The 13006-nt window shown below is 41.1% G+C and overlaps 1 protein-coding gene and 1 non-coding gene across 3 annotated transcripts in view; both read right to left on the minus strand.

Annotated features, from left to right (window-relative positions):
- The window catches only part of LOC116911424 (sterile alpha motif domain-containing protein 12-like), a 242867-nt gene that overhangs the window by 146078 nt on the left and 83783 nt on the right, over positions 1–13006 (minus strand). The gene's annotated exons all lie outside the window — the stretch shown is intronic.
- Positions 2823–2954, minus strand: LOC116890521. The gene has a single exon (XR_004386703.1). It is a non-coding gene; the product is annotated as a small nucleolar RNA SNORA17 (small nucleolar RNA).

Raw genomic sequence — 13006 nt, forward strand, 5'->3', positions numbered from 1 at the left:
TTTAATTCACTTAACACAGCACCTCTCATAAAGACAAGCATTGGGGGCCGTGAAATTCCAGAGTTTTAATTTGTGTACTAAAATAAGATGGCACACGACACAGGAAAATATTTATAACACCCGAGAGCCATGGCAGTTAACCCCGGGGTCAAAGAAAGACTGCAAAACTTCAAAGGACAGAAATGAAAATTCGCAAGCCAGTTATATTTTTGTGAAAGTTTAATGCTGTTCTTTTAATTTGTTTTCTTTCAAAGGCAGGGTCTCGCCTAGCCCAGGATGGCCTCAAATTTGTTACAGTTCTCCTACTTTAGCCTTCCAAGTGCTATAGATGTGAGACAACATGCCGGCTTCTTTAATTTTGTTTCTCTAAAAGTGGATCTCTCTATCCAGAATCGGAAGACAGTGATCAAACTTGTAATGGATCACATTGACAGTTTCTACTAACTTTAAAAACTTTTAATTTTTATAATTTTGTGTAACTACAGAGACAATAAATTTGGTTCTTTTGGAGTCTAATGTTGATGCCATGATCTACCTCTTAAAGGAGAAGAAAATATGTCTTAATAAAGATTGTCTTTTCTGTTTTAGATGCTAATGCTGATAAACTTTCAAGCTTCCAGGGGGAGAGGAATTTGGATGTTTTCCTAAGGAGTCTCTATGTGCAAGAACTCAGGGTGTGGTGAACAAAGGCAGCAAATAAACTGCTGGTTCCTTTGCAATTAGAGTCACTTCTACCCACAGAGCTCAGTCTATTTGAACTGTAGCAGAGTCCACTACTTGACCAGACAAGGATAACATCATTTTGCAACAGTGCTCAGACACCCTCTTCCTGCAGTATTCAACACAAAAAGAAATCTGTCCAACTGGATTCTAGTCAACATTGCATGTTGGTTCACGTAAACATTTTGCCATAGATACTTTTGCTAGAATAAAGGAAAGACCCATAATCCACTAACCTATGATAGTAAACAAAGGTATCATTTTCCCTTTGTCTAACTTAAAAGTTCTGAAGTATAAAGGAAGGGGGCAAAGATGTACAAATTGAAAACATGCTTATTTAAAAAAAAAAACAAACCCTTGTATTGGTTCTTTGTGGATTTCACAGCATCCACCCTATCTCATTCATCTTGCCCTTCTCTTTTATGTACCCTCCACCCTTACAACTGCCTCAGAACAGAAAAACAACTTGTGGAAGCCATAGTGGGTCACAGTGTGTTCCATAGTATACCCTCCACACTTCTTTGCTTGCAAATGTTCGTTGCAATGAGTCATTGCTCTGGTTGAGGCCTCTGGGTTCTACTACATAATCAATCCTGGAACCTCATTGGGATGCCTCTCAGATATCTTGCGTCATGGAGATCCTGTAGCTTTGAATCTGTAGGACCTGCCCCTTTACATACTCCAGAAGTTCATCTATGTTTTAGGGGCTAGATGTTGTGGTGGGCCAAATCAAATCCCTAGATTTGGTCCTGAGAAGTATCTGAGCTGGTCACCACACCAGCTTTCCTGTACCGATACCATCGGGGACAGCTCTCCTGCTCTGCTCTGGCTGGCCCATCCAATGTTGCAGCCAGCAAGGGGCAGAATCAGCTTTCCCACTCTCATGCCCTCAGGGCTGACTCATCTGCAACCCTAGCAATCACAGTGAGTTCTACCCTGCTGTCAGCTGAGGTGCAGGGCCATCTCTCCCTAGTGTTGCAGCTGGTGAAGGACAGGGCCAGTTCCACTCACATCACCCCAGGGCAATAGGTGAGAGGAAAAAGGGGTCTCTCTCCATTGTCTGCAACACCACATAGCAGACAAGAAGCCAGGCCAGCTCTCTCACGCTCATGCATTTGTGGCCTACTCACCAGCAACCCTCATATTTAAGGTGAGCTCTATAGTGTTGCCCAAGTGAGGTGCAGGCCCCTCTTTCCCAAGTGCTACAGCAGGTGAGGTACAGGGCCAGCTCTCCTGCTCTGATGACCTTCGGGCTAGCTTTCCTGCCTCCTATAGTTTGCAAGAGGGTAGGTTAGGAAGGGGGTAGTCTCTCCCTTGTTCAGACTTTCAGGACAGCTCACCTGAAACTCCTACAATGAGGGACAGCTCTACTGTTCGTCTTGGATGACAGGCAGGCCATTCTCCTGATTACTACAGTTGGCTAGGAGCAGTGTCAGCTCTCCTACTCTCATGACTCCAGGGCTAGCTCTCCCATGATGCCCAGGTGAAGAGTGGGGTCAGTTCTGCACAGCCCTCAGATATCATCAACATGTCCTTAGCAGCAGCCCAGACCAGTAATATCTGCCTGGCCTTTTGTGGTAATAGATCCCTGGTGGCCCATGGACCCAGAAGTGGCCCCCTGTGGCAGCACAGGCCAGGATCCCAGGTGGCGTCACTGAGTACTCACATCAGGCTGTCCTTACTACCTTCAGTTTTCTAGTTCTGCCCCTCTTCATTGTGACCACATAGTTCTATTTCTCTTTCTCTTCCATTTCTCCACCACTTACTTGCTCATCTTACTGGTGCCCAGGATCTCTGAATGTCTGGGGGTCATCTTTGGAGTGGTCTCAGGAGTACTATGCCCTCCTTGTGCATTATGGCACTGGGCAGGAGTTACCGCAGACATGGTCTCCCACTACCCCAACCCCAGGCTAGTTCCTTCTTCAGATCTTATGGGGTTGGACTAATGGTTGTCTTGAGCTACACCTCCTCACCTGGGCCATCTGTGTGGCCCCATGCGGGGGTTGTCTGTCTTGGGATTGGTCCCTACCCTTGGAGAGGTCCAGATCTGGGTTGACAATGCAGGACTGGTGATCATCTAGGCTCGATTTAGCTTTTCAGTTAGCGTTAGGCTACTAATCCTTCAGATGTTCACAGGTCAGAACACTGAGCTCAGACATAGCCTCTCTCTTCTCTGCCACCTACTGGCACACACGTGACACAGCAGCCACACCAGCAAGACCTCTCAGGGCAGGGAAACCTATTTGTTAAGGAAAAAGAGCTAATGCTTTTAAGAACATGGATGAAGACGACTGAGTAAAATCTGGCTATTCTACACATTGCTCTTGTTCAATTAATTATTTTAGTTATACATATTGTGGACTATTTTCTAATAATTCAAGATATGTTTATAGTTTCTATAAAGAAATCCAGGTAGGAAACATTTCTGTCTCCTTAAATATTTGAAAAAATATTCTGATAGACATGTACTTGTACATATTCATGGGATATGCTATAGTCTTTGATACATGTGAGTGCTAGATCTCGATCAAACTCTGGTTATTAGCATTCCCATTTTCTAACCATGAGTATATTTGAGCTCCTCTCCCGTAGTTCTTCATACACGATATAGTGGGTTTCTCTGAATTCCAGTCACTGCACGGAGCTGTAGAATTCCCGATTACCAGAGTCTGCTGCCGCCCCGAAGTCAGCTTGGGAGCCCACTGAAAAGCACTTCCTTATCACCCCTCTCTGCTTCATTCCTGGCACAATTATACATTTAGGTTGATTTAAAATTTTTTACCTCTCTTTTTACATACTCAAGAAAAACCCGGGTGTCTACCTCAGATCTTTTGGCTCAAGGTGCAGCTTGCATAGCTGTGCCCACACAGTGGCCACACTGCTGTTTCTGCAGCCAGGGCAGGCACAGCTTGATGGAATGGTGTGTCAGTGGTTTTGTTCTCGCTTTTTCTGATGGGTCCCTGAGGGTGATTCTGAGTAATTGAGCCCGGGTTCCTGCAGCTCTGGTGAGGGCATTTCTCCCTATTGCCTTTCCAGATTGTCAGTCAGCATAGAGAGGCTATCTCTTCAGGATAAGTGGAAAGCCTCCACTCCCTTTCTAGCCTCCTCCAAGGTACATTTTCACATATCTTGTTTCATTTGGGTGTTGGTATGAATAGCAGCTAGACATAGATGAAATGGCATTTCTAAATAAAAGAATGAACTAGCCAGGAGGCATGAGCAGTATTTAATTTGCTGCTTGTGTTCAATAGACTGTGAGCTCCTCAAGGGCAGGGATCATATCTCATTTGTCTTTGTAACTGCGGTGACTAACACATACTCATTTGTTCATTCATTAATTCAACAAATATTTACTGAGAGCTGGAGGAGACAAGAAAGGTACAGGGTGCAGCAAAGGAGTGGATATTTCATTTGTCCCATGGGCTGGAGCACCATGGAACAGGTTTCTAATAATGTTGTAAGAAACACAAATAGACACTCATAAATACATAGTACAGAAGCTGAACTGGCATACTCATAGAGTCATCAATGGCGAAGATGAATAGGACCTGCCTCCATTGATAAGAAAATCAGGTCTCACCAGTTCTGGGCCTCATGCTCTCTTCATCTTGAGCAAAGTGGTCTATTGAAGAAAATGCACTCCACGGAGAAGCTGTAGTTGCTTTCACTTATGTCTCCTGCCCTCATAACTTGATTTTTTATATTAGAATGGTATATCTCTCAACCATCACAGGGGATTGGCTTTCAGGACTCCTCATGGACCTCAAAACCCACAGATGGGAAAGTATCTCATTAAAAATTGGTATACTATTTGCATATAAAGTACATAGATCTGCCCATGTATTTAAAACTAGCTTTAGTTTTCTTATAATATCCAATGTATGTAAATATTATGCAAATAGTGGTTATTTGGTTCTGTTTAGGAATACAGCAGAAGTCTGTACATGGCTAGCAAACATACAGTGATTTTTCTGAGTACTTTCAATTGGCAGTTAGTTAAATTTATAGATGCTATGAAGAGGTAGGTATGTAACTTCAGGTAGATATCTATTTACATATTTAATATTTAATTACAAAAGGATTATATAGTTCAATAAACTCTACATAACTTTTATAAAGACCATGGAAACAAGTTCCATTAGGAGCTAGGATATAAAACAAAACAAATCTGGGGATAAAATATGTTTGAGAAGAGAGAAGTCTAGAAACGGCCTCTTCTTGCGATTATTGAGTCTGTATTTATAGCTCAAAGCATTCGTTTAACTTTGCATATGCACTTCTAGGCTTGCTTTTGGTGCAGGGCTTGGTGGGATGCTTCATTTGAAGCTTACTTCATTTGTCTGTCTGGAGGGTCGGTGTTCTTTGACAATCCTGTCTTTTCTCACATGATGTCTCGCTCTAGGGCCTGTGCCTGTTGCTTGGCTTTATAGCAGTATTGTGATCTCAGGTTCATTGCCAGTGTTCCAAAGAGTAAGAAATTTAGCATTTCTGTTATTTCTGGGCTTAGGCCCAGACACTGGGTCATTTATCACACCCATCATATCTTACAAATTATATCAGTCAGTAAGCATTTCCAGATTCTAGGAGAAGGATTTTAGAGCCTACCTTTCAATGAGAGGAATATTAGAAAATTGGCATTCATCTATGATATGCTACAGTAAATTAAGACAACTGGCTCCTTATACCAACTTCTGGACTATGATTCATGTGGTAACCAATGCACTATAAACTGGGTAGCTTATGCAGCACACATCACTTTCTTATATTTTTAGAAGTTCAAAGTCCAAGATTGGGGTTTTAAAGTTACTAGGTTCTGGTTAGGATTCTCTTTGAAACTACGGACTTACTGTCCATAGAACATGTCCATAGAACATGGTAGAGAGAATACAAAGAACGTCTTTGGGTCCCTGCTATGTGGCACTAATCCTTTCATGAGAGGGCCATTCGCAGGATGTTATTAGTGATTCAGCATTTCAATTAGTAAAAATACTGACATGCAGCATATAAATAGAGCAGCTATAAAAATATTTAAACTTTAAGACAAAGAGTAGAAATTTATGATTTCAAAACTGTATATCTTGACAACTGATCTAGGCCATGTGTGTGCTAGACATCTGCACAGATAGATAATACCCAGGCCCACCAGTATCTAATTTATCCTGGAAGCACAAAACTAAACTACAAAAAAGTTGGAAGAAAATACTGATGTGTATTTGAAAATATTTTGCCCTTCACTGAAAATAAAGATCTTAAGAGTGTTTCATCATGTTTGACAAGAAACTTTTATTGAAAATATATCAACAGTAAATGAGGAAGCTTTCTCTGAAACACTATCATGACCGACAAGGGGAAAACAGAATGTCTCTTATTTTAAAAATTTCTTTCTCCTATGTGTATTCTGGTCAAATCGCAGCTTGTTGAGAAATATAGTGCTTTTCATTTTCTGTTGAATTTGACAGAGACCTAGGAATACAAGATAATGACGGACGCACAGACTTAACACCCGAGTGGAAAGAAAAGCCCAGGCCATAAAATAAATAAGAAGTCATGGATATAAAAAGCCTCAAATCTATAGTAGTAGTACTTAAACTCAAGAGACAGAACCACATCCCAACTCAGAAAAGCTAGGACATAGTTTAAAAGTCTACAATTAGGGTTGATATGATAGATGAGTCTAAAGTAGGTGGTCCACGAAATAAAGTGTTCATACTCTACTGCATGGGAAGTGCATGATTTGGGTCAACATTCTATAAAGATCCATGTTATAGGCTTGTTCCCAGAGTTGAACTCTTAGAATGTGTTCCTTAACCCTTTGGGAGGTAGGAAATAGGTAGATACATAAATGGGTTGGGCCCTTGGTCACTGGCAGTGTGCACCCAAAGGGGACAGGGGTCTTCTGGCTCAATTCTCCTTCTCTGCTTTCTGGATTGTGATGTGACAAGTTGCTTTGACATGTACTGATCTGATGCTGCAGCTATCATTACAGAGTAGCCATTAGGTCACCTGATCTTTGATTTTAATCTCTCATGTAAGCTTAATAAGCCATTTCTTTTTATAGGTTAGTTACTTCAGTTATTTTTATCATGATTAGCACAAAGATGGCCAATAAAAACAGGCTATTCAGAAAGAGAGTAAAACTGATCCCAGAGAGTAAGGATGCTGCCTGCCTTTCTAAACAGCTATTGATTGGAGTTATAATAGAATCAAGAGAAGATCATGTATGGTAGACTCTATTTCCCTGCCTTAGCATGGAAAGATGCTATGCATAGAAATGGGCTTTCTACTCCCAATGCTGCATAAAGTAGCTAAGGGCGGTCTTATACTCACTCATTTTCTCTGTTAAAATCCGTTTCCTCTTCTGTATGATAAGGAGGGTTGACTTGAGACTCAATGATGACTAGAGCAATTCTTTGCAACAGATCCATGCGTCACTCAGAGTACTAATTTTCCCACAAAATCCTGGACTCAACAATCTTCAGCAACTTAGCTACTTAGAACAGAAGGCAGTCAGCAAATGGACCACTTCATGGTCACTTTTCTTCCAGCCTATGCCGCTGTATTATGAAAATGGTTATAAAATGTAATTCTGGAGAAGGAGAACTAGTTTTAGGGCAGGAGGAGCCCAGAAATAGCAACAAGGAGTCAAAAGGGTAAGAATGTCAAAGTGTCTCTAGCCGGTCTCAGGCCTGTCCTGGTTACCATGGTGATAGACACCATGTGTAATTGCCTCTAGGGGATTTGGCAGAAGGGACAGGACTGGGATTAGAATAAGCAATATTGTGGGTGTTTACCTGCATGAACTCTGTAAGTCCTCTTTAAATTTTATGACAAGCACTTCTACTGAATTGTCTAAGAGCTTGCCTTAAAAAAGTATTAGGATAATGGAACTGTAAGACTGCTATGAATTTATTTCTACAGTGGAGACTTGTTGGGCTGCCTGGGAGTGGTTTGTGTTGTAGGGAAGTACAGGCAGGATAAACTAGACTTTGACTTAGTGAGGGCATTTGCTATAAAGGACAAGAGCTCTAGATCTTCACTGATTAGCTAGGCAACTTTGGTTAACTTCCCTATTGTCTTGAGAGCTCGGCTTTTTAATCTGAGAAGCAGGAATAAGAAACTCTTTGGAGGGATGTTGTAAAGTTGGGAATGTATATGCATATGGCACCTGACACACAATATAGTAAGTGGATAGTCCAAGGAAATTCCTTCTTTCTGAACTCTATTCTGCATCGTGTGACTACTAGGAAATGAAACAAACATTGAATCGCAACATTAAAGCCAAAAATGGATGTGGAACTCCATGTCCCTGTGCAGAGGGAGCCTGGCAAGTCTTAATGCACTGCTGACTTTATGACTCACAGCTTATTGCTTTCATCTCCTCCCATCCTGCTCAGGCTGGACATTATGGCGGAAGGCTGACAGCACAATGCTGGGATCTTCCCACCAAGATCAGTCTCCCAGTGTGGCCAAAGTTCCCGGAAAATGGAATCATAATCATAAACACTGGATGACTTAGTTGAGAACTATGGCTACTATTTACTGAGGTGACTCCCCCGTGCTTGGCTTAGTGTCGCGTATTTCCTTAGGACTGTCTGAGCCGGTCTTCTTAACACCAAAGAGAGTTAGATGTTATTAGTCTCATAGAGGAGGCCAAGGTTACTGGACTGTAGAAAAGGGAAACATTTTGGATTTCTGTGTAAGTTGTTCATCATTATTTATTATTGGTCATTCAGCACTTTTCCTCTTCTCAGGGAATTTCACATGAACAAATGAATAATCAGTTAACTAATATGAGACCAAAAATAACATAACATCATGTATCACAGCCCAAATAAAACAGTGAGCTCTTTGGGACCACAGGTTTTGTTTTGTTCTTTATCACTGTTGTTAAGTACATTTACTGGGTTTTAGTAGAAGTTCATTCTTTGTGTTTTGGGTATATAATTAAGTGAAGTGTTAGTTTACAGGCATAGCCACAGAGATATTTAGTAGGAATCCAAAGATCAGGACCGCGTCAAGAATATGATGGAGCAGAAGGGCAGTTTCATTGAGCCTAGAACAAAACCTGGATTTAAGTGAAGAGGTCAAAGGAAACAAAGTTGAGGAAGAAACAAAAACAAAGGAGGCAAGAGGCAGCCTGTGCATGGCTAATGAGACACCAAGGATTATCTGCTCAAGCACTCAGCTAGGAAAGGTGTCAAACAAAGCAAGTGGTTCAAGACCCATTATCAAGAAATTGGTCAACAGGGGCCCTAAAAAACAGGTAAAAGGTAAACAGAATTGGCTGGTCTAGGCATTCAATGAGGAGTCAAAGGAAGCAGCCTAGATCGCAGGAGACAAAGCATTTCACCAAGGACAGGGGATATGCAAGCAGAACTTTTGGCATCAGAGAAACATAAAAAAGGAAGACAAGTCCAACAAAAAAAAAATGTGGATAAGAAGTACCAGGAAGGTGCTTGGAGCAGCACATGCTGGGACTAATTACCATCTCTGCTTGTTTTTTTCATGCACCACAGCAGCCTGTTTCTCTCAGGAGGCCCTGATACAGCTGTATATGCTATCAAATGAACTCAAGGAAATCCTACCTACTGAGGCAGATATGAGACTCAGAGAGGCATGTAGTCTCTTTAGTGGGATTTTCTGATTAGATATACCAACAGATTAGAAATATATTATTTTAATACACTTTATACAATTAATAATGCATGTTTAAAATTAGGTGCTTTTAATTTGGAATAAAGAGTTGAGTCTAAGAATTGAAGGATGTAAAGATTCTTAAACATTGAGGCTGTTAGTTCTATCCCTCTCCTTCCCATCCCACTATTCCTACAGGACAGTAAAGTTATTACAGTTGGTTTTCGGTATTTGTAAATGAACTAACATCTTGGACAGAATGATCAGAGCATTGGTGTGGGGGTGGCATCTGTTTCCACCCAAAGGACTGAACAGAGTTAATCATTGCTTCACACAGTTAAATACTAAAAAATCTCAAAGTTCATGAGATACCAAAAGGCACTATGAGGAGGACTCTATGGATGTGACAAGTCCCCGAGGAACACCCAGAGATTTGATAATTTCCTAGGGTGACTCACAGGATTCTGCAAAATTTTGGACTCAGAGCTAAGGCTTATTACAGCAAAACAAAACAAAATGAAATCAGAAAGTAGAAAAATGCATGGTATGGCATCTGGAATAAACTAGGCTCCAGCCTTCAAGAATCTTTTGCCAGGAGAATCAAGCAGAATAATTCCAACAGTGATCTGTGATAAAGCATAGGAAATGTCTACTAGACATGCTCATAAGAAACTGAATAACCAAAGATTGTGTTTGGGGCTAGTCTCATTGTCTACTTGCTATGATCCAACATTCCGCCTCCTGGAAGGAAAGCAGGAATTTAGCGTGGGAGACATTTCTGTGTCTGAGCTGTTTTAACAGCATGAGCACTTCGTTAGAGAGTCATGAGACCTCTCTTGAAACCCAAGTTCCCAGATACCAGAATAGACCAATGTGGCAAACCAATCAACCAACCAACCAACCAACCAACCAACCAACCAACCAACCAACCATTAATCAATCAATCAATCAATCAATCAATCAAACAAAGAAACAAACAAACAAAACCCAGTCTATGGAAGAATCCCAGTTTGCAGTGCTAGCCTTTCCTGCTTGATGTTCTAATAGAAAGTAGTGGGAGCTAGGTGGGAAAACCCTGGATGGTATGGCTACTTTTGAGGGCATTAATATAAAATAGGATACTAAAGGCTTGGAGAAATTCAATAGCATAAAAGGCTATTAGTTTTCAATCAATCAATATTTTACCAACCTGTTTGTCCATGGTCATTTTGTTTAAAAAAAAACAAAAACAAAAACAAAAACAAAAAACTTACTTAAGTCTGTTCTATATCAGCTCAATTTGACAAATCCCAGGAATGATATATGAATATATACATATATATAGTATTATTTCTATGCCCTTAGCCTTCACTTTTCATTAAACATGCTAATGATAACAGCCTGTACATAGGTAGCTATACCTGTGTGTAAAGGGGATTTTATACAATCATTCACTCAAACAAAAGGTTGGTCTGGGCGACTTTTAAGTAAGGTTGAGCAGCAAAGCAAGGGGTCAACAGAGCAGGTCCTGCCTTTGCCAGGCTGAGTTCACCCCTCCCGCTCTGCCTGTGTCAGATGTAACTCTAGTGTGCCTCAATTTTCCTACCTGTAACAAATGAGAACAGTATGCACAGTACTGGCTACAGATATACTTAGCCATTTTAAAACAGTGAATAGAAAGGGTTATGGAGGTGGCTCAGTGGATAAAGCCCTTGTATTCAACTATGAGGAATGGTGTTTGAATCCCTAGAACCTACATAAACCCAGGTGTGTGTGCTAACCTGCCCAATCCCAGCACTGGAGAAGCAGAGCCTGACTTTCCCCTATGCAAGCTGGTAAGACTAGCTGAGTCAGTGCACTCTGGGTTAGGTAAGAGACAGTGCCTCAAAAAATGATCGACATCTTCCTCTGGCCTTCACGTACACATTTTGAACAGACATACACACATGTACATATCACACACTCACACTTAACACACACACACACACACATACACACAAACACACGTGCGCGCACGCGCGCACACACACGCACAATGATTCAAATTCTTTTAGCTCAAGTATACATGATGTGTTGTTCCATGCCATCAATCATGGGAAGGCATACAAAACAAGCTATTGTGACTTGAGAGACTATGGATGGGCAGGTCAGAGGAGGGTGGCCCTGAGGAGTGCCAGATAGAATTGGCAGCAGGTCTAAGGAAGATCGGACACCCAAAGCCAGTAAAAACCAGGGACCAACTCCAGGATGTAAACAGGCTGTCACAGGCCAAGAGGCACCATTAATTTCCTGGGCATCTAGGCCTGAGGCCAAGAACAGAAGCGATCTGCTTTAGACTGTAAACAGAGTAAGACTCTAAACAGCCTTCAGTTAAACCTGGCAATTTTATCCATATGCTTGAAGAACGGCACCTCACAAGAAAATCCCCTATGAATCAAGTTGTCACACACAAATTTACATGGTGGAGAAAAGAACAAGGAAAGAAGCCAAATTGAAAAAGGACAAGCTGCCATCATGGAAAAAGTCAATTTTTAATATGCATTGGTACTTGGGCTTTATACCTTCTCAGGCTAAATCCAGCTGAAGAATGTTCTAGGAACTGAACAATTCTTCATTAAGTTTTATGAAGAGTCAGCAGTGTCATCTTGGAAGAGAAGGCCAATGGTCTGTTTTCTAGTGTGTACTATGGGGGTGAAAATAGGGAAACAGCCATTGGGGCACAGGGCATGATAAAAGCTGCTGGAATAAGACATTTCAAAAGGCTTGGCAGAGAACTTAGTTTTCTGTCTCTTGATACAACCCTAGAACTTTCATGGAAATAACCATTGTTAGGTGTTTACTTAAAGTCATTTTCCTAGCTTCCCTCTGTCTCATGGAATTAGGATCTAGAACATTCCATGTATTGTCACAGTGTTTGCCTTTACATTTTTAATTAATAATGTACCAAAATTATTATGCACAGCATATAACCAGCAACTGTGATAGTAAGAGAGAGGTCTTTCTTTAGGATTCTACTTTAAGTGGCCAATGCTTGCTAGCAGCACTGGATGTGTGAATGCACACCCTGTGTCCTTTACACATATTGCATTTTGTACATGTATTGCATTCAGTAGCAAAAGCTACTGTCGAAGGGCCCTTAGCTTTTTTTTCTGAGTATGCTTTCAGGACTTTAACATATATCAACTTTTCCTCTGTGGAGCCACTATAAGGTAGGACTATTTTTTCTATACTTTCCAGGCATAAGGAAAGAAAACTTCCTAAGGTTGCTTAGCAGGGAAATGGTAGAGCCTCTTCTCTAGCGTCTGAATTATGATATCCACCCTGTGATACTGTGGCTTGGCATACCTTACCCATTTGCCAGTATATGCCAGTGCTAACTTGTGTAGGGGAGTGTTCCTTATTCTATCCTTCAGAGAGCCAACAGAGCAGGTTGAGGAAGCCAAGGCAACACAGTTCAAATAACACATGAATGAAGACAAGGGTTATGTGGACAGAGAGATCTAGAGTTATAATCTTGTTTCTCTGATACTTTATTAACTGTATGACTTTGACTATCTCATTTCAGATTCTTGAATCCTTCATTTCTTGTCTATTAAAAGGGAATTACAGAAGAACCCACTTCACAGTGTATGTTGTGAAAAGGAAATGATTTAAAAGGCTGAAGTGCATAGAT

This window comes from Rattus rattus, chromosome 1 (genome assembly GCF_011064425.1).
Source record: "Rattus rattus isolate New Zealand chromosome 1, Rrattus_CSIRO_v1, whole genome shotgun sequence".
Taxonomy (NCBI): Eukaryota; Metazoa; Chordata; class Mammalia; order Rodentia; family Muridae; genus Rattus; species Rattus rattus.